At 45.2% G+C, this 8,167-nt stretch overlaps 1 pseudogene across 1 annotated transcript; it reads right to left on the bottom strand.

Moving 5' to 3' along the window:
* Positions 1-6,995: 6,995 nt before the first annotated feature.
* On the bottom strand, positions 6,996-7,441 carry LOC308627478 (S-phase kinase-associated protein 1-like; annotated as a pseudogene). The gene has a single exon. The product of its transcript is annotated as an S-phase kinase-associated protein 1-like (transcript).
* Between the last annotated feature and the right edge of the window lie 726 nt (positions 7,442-8,167).

The following is an 8,167-nucleotide window of genomic DNA, read 5'->3' as shown; positions in this document are numbered from 1 at the left end:
CAGTCTGAATAATTTATAGCCTTCATGTATCTGTATAGGCTTTTAAAGTCCCATAAAATCAAAACAAACCTTATGTTTTAAAACATAGGTTATAAACATAATGAAAATGTAAACAGATATGATTTTTAAAGTAACAAACATCACAGCAGAGCACAAATCTGAATAAACAGTGCATTTCAGCTATAAAAAAGTAGTATAGACGGAAGGCAAAACTCTGGCTAACACAATTTATAGTTTTCTACATGTACCACAGACTTCAAATGTCAACTCAAACTGTATCTGAGAGCTTATTGCTAATATTTCAAGCCATTTGCTGAAATGGCTTTCCATTAAAATATTTACTGCATTTCCCTATTTTACTTCTCTTTCTTAAAAAGGTAAACTCTCTGTTGAAATAAATATTTTCCAGACAATTTACATAAAGGATTAAGGGGCATCCATCTGTATAGTTCCAAGAAAGGTAAAGAAGAATATACAGTTGGTACAAGCCATAATATGAATTGTGGGGCACTTGGCCATACTCAGGCTGTAGCTGAGGCCACCAGGGTGGAGGAAAGTGGAATAAAACCTGTCTAAAAACATGTGTGTTTGTTAAAAAAAAAAAGAAACGTTGAGGGGGTCTGAGGCTGCCCTGTCAAGCCAAATCCACACAGGCCTTGGTATTCTCAACACCTCCAAACAGGCGCCTCCCCAGATGAAGAACGTTCACTGGGGTCTCACCGCGGAATTCATCACAAACTTCTCAGCACGCCATATCCATCTGTCTCCCACCTGTTTGCACACGTGCCCCCCACCCTTGGCCCATGTGGCCCACTGCAGCCTCCCCACCTCTTCCGACCCACAGCCAGCCACCTGTCTGACCCTCCAAGCCTCATCTGAAATTACAGCTCCTTCAAAAAGCCTGGCTGATCCCACCTACCTCGCTTCTCTCCAAACCCTCAGACGCTTTTATGAGGTGTCGCCTGTCTCTTTGTTGCTGGTTCTTTGTGTGTACACGACTCATCCCTCTGCGGCTGGGGGCTACGTGGGAAGAAGGTCTTCTTTCTCATCATCACTAGAGTCCTGCCTGGAGGCCCAAAGACCCGTTTGCATATAGCAGATGCTCAACGCAAATTCATCAAACTCAGCTGCTTGGTAAATCTTTAAAGGGTCAGTACGTGATGCATAATGAAAATGATTGCAGTAAGTTCAGAACTGACTGGCTTAGCGAAAGTGTGATAAGGCATCGAAAGCTCATTGAAATATGAGGAACATGTACCACTCACCACCTTCTGTATCAGACGAGTAGCGTTTCCTTTCTCCGGGGTCACCCCGTGGTTTGCAGAGCTGACTCAGTCCTCTCCCAGCCGCTCTGCTCCGGCTCCGCCCACCACCAGGCACTGACAACACCAACCTTTGAATACTTAGAAAGGCAGAAAGCCCCGTCAGCTCCTCTCTTTGTCTGGACACAGGGCTATTCATGGAAACTGCACAGTCAAGGTACGAATGAGTGTCAGAGGCGAGGGTGAACAAAACAATTGATTACCTTTTTCTCCACAAGACCATGATTCCGAACAAAAAGCCTGATTATCAAACCACTGACACAAAAATAGAAGGAGCTGATGGCATCTTCTGATGCGGAACTGGAGGTTTTCTGCTAAATTCATCCTGAGTGTTTCCTGCCCGGGCATCCAGGTACCATATGATTACACTTGATCGGCTGGCCTTTGGACCAGGGGGTGTTAATTTATAGATTAGCCACATAGTGGCTTATGAATGGGTTGTTGGGCTCCCTTGGGCATAAGCCTTTGGGAGCTCAAGGACTCTGGCCCACTGGGTTTGGAGAGAAATTTCTCTATCAGCTCAGAACAACCTGAGGAAGCATGTGCGGGCTTGGGAGAATGCCTCTGATGGTCTCGTCTTTTGATGGAATTCAGAAATCTGTTACCTCCAGCTGACCATTTCCAAAGCTTCTAACTGTCATAGCTTATTGAAGCCATGAGCTGGAATTGGTGTGCCCAGAACAAAGACAAGACGTATAAATCTTCATCCCTCTCATAAAGAAGTGCGGCACATTTTCTCGGCAGGCAAAGAGATGAAGTATTGCAACAGGGATATTCTAGTGAGATCAAAAATATAGTTTTTACCTTTTCCTTTTTTTTTAAATACGGTTGTGGTTGCAAATATAGAGCAAGATGAAAATAATGTGTGCAGACAACCAAGAAGGTCAATAATTCTTTAAATTATTTTTGCCCTTTTTATTGATCTAAACGCAGGAAACGAGGAGCTTCATCTGAGTCTCAGGCAGAAACACTCAGCTCTCTTTGAAGGACTTGGTCCAAGTACAAAGTTAACATAGAAGAAAAGAAAATACAGAAAGTTCAGAAAGTGTGATGGATTATGGAACGCTCCTGCTTTGGGGGAGCAGATGGAAGTGTCCATCTGTTGGTCCGCCTTGCATGGGGTTCTAGGGTGGGCAGTGGCAGTCTACACCTCCTCACTGTTAACCTTGACCTTTGTTCTCTTGCTCAGCCTAATCTGTCTGCCTTTCACCCTGCAGAGTCTCCAAGTGTTCCTCATAGACTTTGTGCCTAGATTTTACATTATTTTTTTTCACATTTCTGTGTAGAATCCTCTCAATGTCAGAGAATGGGAAAATATAGGGTACAGCAGGGATGCAGAAAGATGAGGGTCTCTGGTTGGAGGATCAATCAAAGCAAACTTTTGGGAAAGCAGTTTTGGAAGTGGTGCTGACTTTCGACTCAGACAGTCTGCTTCTGAGAATCCAGCCTAAGGAACAAGCCCAGAATGTGAACACATGTTCAGTAGCAAGAAGCCCCCTGAAGCACCAGAGACAGTGCTGCTTCCCTGCCAGCTCCAAGCTTAGCAAGGGTGCAGCCCAGTCTCCAAGGAATGGTTGAGGAGGAAATCGATGACCTTCTGTGCTGATGGGTGCCTGTATTGGGCTGGTTCTCTAAGTAGACATGGAAATCAACGTGTATGTATGTGTCATGCACTTTGGAAGGCAGCCTGCTTTTTAATCTGCACTCCAGCCCTATGGGGTTCTTACCATTACTATTGCTGTTTTCCAGCTGATAGAGGCATAAGAAGGTTACTTGAACCCATAAAACAAGCTAAGTACCCAAGTAGTTAGCAGAGCAGAGGTCTGCGCCCAGGCATTTCGGTCCAGAGCTTGAGTATTTAACCACTTTCTTTTCCTGCAAAAGAATCTCCCACTGCACACGTGCAAACACACCCTCATTCAGACCCATGGCCGTAATGAGCCTTGAGTTCCCCCCAGAGAAAATGGCTGAGAGCTACTGGTCTAATCGGGAAGAGCTCAGGGTCATCAGGCTCCCACTGCCCCCTGGAACCACCCCCCAGCCCCCAACCCCAATAGAGTGATGCTTCTTATGGTGATGTTTCTACCTACCTTAATAAACACTGTGCTCACCAGAAACAGAATGGAGATTTTTTTTTTTTTGTATGAATGAAAACCATGCAGGGTATGTGGATCTTCATTTTTATCATCAATTCATTCCTGAAACCTACTCTGAATAGGCACTGTGCTGTGGGGACCTAATGCATGAGTCCTTTAAGGAGCCCAGAGCCCCGTCTAGGAAAAAGGCAAGTAAGGAGATGATTCTAGTTCTCAGTGGGAATCTTGGAATGGGCACGAAACTGCAAATACTCAGGGGCTTCAAAGGTCATTAGCCCGTGTCATAGCCTCAGATCCTGATTTTCCTTTTCTCAATGTCTTGCTCTCAATGTTTTTTCCTACAAGGTATCACTATCCTCAAAAGGCAGAATATATGTTAAGGTCTCATTAATGGAGGATTCTGGTTAGTTCATCCTGATTTAATGAACTCTTTTAGTACGTATTCATTGTATGTTAATATTTAAACCAATTGCTTCTCCACTAAGCATTTATCAATTAAGCCTTAGAGAAAAAGAAGGAGAAAGGAAAAACCAAGCTGGACATCTTTTTTTAAATTACAGATCATGTTTAAAGTGAAACACAAGGCAGAAAATATATTTTAAAGGCACATTAAGTAGACCAAGATGTCTGAAAAATTATTATATCACATGAAAATGTAACATCTGATATACTTTAGAATTCCTGGGCGGTCATCCAGCGTTAAAATATTTGCTTTGATCAGGAAAAACTATGTGTGTCTATCTGAACATATAATTCACAGAGCACTATTTGGTCCATTTCCAAGCAATAGTCTCATGGTAGCAATTTTAAAGTTAAGCCCCCATTCAAACAGAGGTTAAAATCCTGTTGTCCCCTTAGAAATGAGCTGATAGGTCAAAGGTGAGGCAACTGGAAAAAAATGTCTGTGACTTAAGGGCCTCTCATTACCCTCGATACGACTTGGGCTCCTCCTACCTTTCCAGAATACGGGAAGCAGTGAAGGGATCAGGACTCGTTACCCCAAAATGTGACACTTTGCCAAAAGGATGACTTGGAGCTGAAGGTAACCACGCTACAGCAGATGCAGGAAAAGCTCTCCATCCTTCCTGTCTCTGCCGGAAAGCAGGACATCCAGTTCCCCTTGTCGAGGTACCAACCCTCCCCTTTCCCACCGGGAGGAGAATAACCACCACCATTGGAGACAGGAGGTCGGTCGGCACCAAGTTGGATCCGCACAAAATAACCTTACTGAGAACCCTTAACCTCTGTTAGTTTCCGCACACACTTACCTTCCCACAACTTACCACCCCTGGGAGCCCAAACCCCGTTGCCTTTGTCTTATCACTTTTCTGTTGCAAGGTTTCTAAGCTCCAAATTCTAACACCCCTTTAGGTCACTCACCTCGGTTCTCCTGTGCATTTGTGTCTTGCATGTGTAAGTGAACACTGTTTTTTTTCCCTCCTGTTCACCTGTCTTTTAATATTTATTTGTTTATTTGGCTGTGTTGGGTCTTCGTTTCTGTCCGAGGGCTTTCTCTAGTTGTGGCAAGCGGGGGCCACTCTTCATCGCGGTGCGCAGGCCTCTCACTGTCGCGGCCTCTTGTTGCGGAGCACAGGCTCCAGACGCGCAGGCTCAGTAGTTGTGGCTCACGGGCCCAGTTGCTCCGCGGCATGTGGGATCCTCCTGGACCGGGGCACGAACCCGTGTCCCCTGCATTGGCAGGCAGATTCTCAACCACTGCGCCTCCAGGGAAGCCCCTCATCTGTCTTTTAACAGTTTGATTCACAGGCTTCAGCCACTGAACCTAACAGGGGAAAGGAAGACTGTTGTCCTTCCCCGACATCAGCAAGGACATTTTTCAGCCAGGCCAGGTACAGAAGCACTTGGATGAGGGCAGTGGAGAGAAAAGGGCAGGGGGAAGTGCTGAGTAGGCCCTGCTGTAGAAACACTCTGTGCGTACATTGCACGCACCTGTACAAGGTGGGGTCACAGAAGTAGCCCAGCGGCGCTCTCTGAAAAGCGTGGTCCGGGAGAAGTAATGGGAATGGCAGAGGAATTTGCATGCTTTTTCATACCCTGCCGCTTTCTGACTGCGGCTTTGGCCTTCCTACCCGGCACCTAGGCGTCCTCATCAGTGAAAAGGTAACCACATTTGAATCACACAGCTGTGAGGAGGGCAGGGCTGCAGCTGTGCAGGTAACACACCAGCTCCCCTCCCACCTTCTCCTCTTCCCAGATTTCCCGAGGAGGTGGGATTCCCAAAGGCAGCGAGAGGAGGATTCATCGTGGGTTCTGACTCCAGGAAAATGCATCAGCTACGGAAGTTATGAAATAACAACACAAACACCACATTCCCGCTCAGACTGCTTGTCACTTTTCAGAGCAGAGCCATGTCTGTTACAGCATCAGATCCTGGAGCAATCCCCTTGCATGATCCTAAAAGACGAATGCCCCAGAGACGACAGAGCGGATTTAGAGGTGACAAGTGGGGAGATGTGGGCACGGCTAGGCAGGAAGCTGGTGGTGGAGGATATAAGCACAGACAGGGGGGAAAATGCCTCTTCAATGTTTCATTTCCTGGGAGGTGACCGGACTGGCACAGCCAGGGTCTGGGCGTGCGTTTGTGAGAAGCGCACAAAAGGAATGAGCTCAGGAGATGCGCCGGGGACAGCGTTTGAAGGAAAAGGGAACGATTGCGCCGGGTCTCCACCACTTCTCTAAAAAGAGCTTTCTCGTATGCCCGCCTCCCCTCCATCCTTCAGCTCCGCCCCACCGCATGCCAAAGTCTGGTGCGAAGGCTTTTCTGGGGGTAAGAAGTCTGGTGCGAAGGCTTTTCTGGGGGTAAGAAATGCAAGAGCAGGAGGCAAGACTGGTGATGGGACGTGGAGGATGCCAAGGATGGTCCAAGGCTGCTGTGTTGATAGAAAATAAAGACACTTTAATTTGTTCACGCTTGGCCGCTGCAGAAAGGTGAGGCCCTGAATAGGCTAAATAAGGAGAACTTCTCTTATTTCTAAAGCGTGGGAGACCCTGCAGGACATAGGGTCAGTGAAAGCCAAGCTCCCCACCCGTGAGTTCAGTCCCAGTGGAATTTGTTATTTCTCCTGCACGGCACCCAGCGTTGAGACACTTCCAGAAACCCATTAATGAAGACAGGGACTGGATTTGCATAGCAGCTTGGAAGAATATGACAAAATATCTTTTTAATATCTAAAACAGAGAATACCCAAAGTCTGATGAAAGACTCTGCCTCTTCATCAAAGCAGATGATGCATGAACCTGTGGATTTAAGTGGGGTCTAACTAAGTGTTGGTGGCCAGTGGGTGGCACCACGGAGGCCTCCCCTGCCCGCCTGGGAGCCACATCGCGCAGCCCAGTGAGTGACACTTCCTCTGGACATCCTTGCAGAGAAGCTGCCTTTCCTTGTTCTCTCTCTCTCTTTTTTTTGTTAATAGAGAACCCACAGTTCAATTTTATTCAGAGCAAAGAAAAAAGAACTTTTGATCATACTAGAAGAAACTGAGCCATAAGTTTGGAATCTGTACTGAAACTACACATGAAATGAGGGCAACATTCTGCTAATACACCTGATTTGTTGCTGCATTTGTGGACTGTTTTTCTAATATTAACAATTATAAACAAAGCAGTGCAACTAGTATTTGGAACAATCCTTACAGTGTTACAGCATCGACACAAAATTTTACTTCACACCACTGGTTCTCTTTGCATATCTGGGCTTCTTCTTCTTCAGTAAAATCATTTTTGATATTGAATGTCTTTCAAATCTCCTCAGGAGTTTCCCCCCTTGATCATATCGGCAACAGTCTTGCAGGTAACATCAAGCAAATCTTTGATGTCTAAGTAGTTTGCTGCCTTTTTTTAATATTGCTGCATTAACATTTGCAAGGGGACTGGATTATCATCTCCTTCATCATCCATTCTCAAATCTTCCAACAGGGTCTTAATAGACACAGATTGTTTCACAATTTCAACATCAACTTCAAATATCTCTCCATCAGAGCTCTGCAACTTTATTGAAGGCATGGTGTTAGGACTCAAGGAGATGGAGGGCCAGAGGCTGACGAGAGCAGGGCAGCGTCTGCAAAAAGAAAAACAGAAAAGCGGAGAACAAAGCCAACCCTTTCCTTGTTCTTAATTGTGCCCCCTAAGTGCAGTGTCCCATCAGTCAGGCATTCTTTTCAGTACAGATCCCAGTACTTCATCAATGGTTAGAGGTTATTTCTGTTGCTTTGAGACAGTTTTCAGAACGGTTGTAAAAGGCAGGTATGCATCTGGGGAAAGCCATCCTTCCCAAGGACACTGGTCTGTCTTTTCTAAAAGGTGAGCAGCTGTAGACATGGGGGTAGCACAGTTCCTTCTTCAGCAGAGGAGGTGGAAACAGAGAAGCTCCACATTGTAATAATAACTCATCAGGGAAGCACCGGTTTGGGGTTTAGTGAGAGCTTGACTCATCATTTTCTCTCACTTTTACATGTTTTTTCTTTTATGTAATACATTCTATAAATGTAATATATGTTCATTGTAAAAAATGAAATCTTAATGTATACAATGTAAAAATCGAGTATCAAATTAACCTATAACTAACCCCCCAAAGATTATGACAGTTAATCATTGGGTGGATTTTCTTCCAATTCTTTAGCACTTGCTTTTAAATATTAGTATCAGGGTAGAGTTTTTGGTCATTATTTCTTAATTTAACTCCTTCTCAAGAGTAATTGTCTATGCTTTCATATATTTTTCTACAGTGTC

The sequence above is a fragment of the Mesoplodon bidens genome, assembly GCF_964165515.1.
Source record: "Mesoplodon bidens genome assembly, chromosome: 14".
Classification (NCBI taxonomy): Eukaryota; Metazoa; Chordata; class Mammalia; order Artiodactyla; family Ziphiidae; genus Mesoplodon; species Mesoplodon bidens.
Note: the sequence above shows the minus strand (reverse complement) of the source record. Positions and strands in the feature narration are given on the sequence as shown.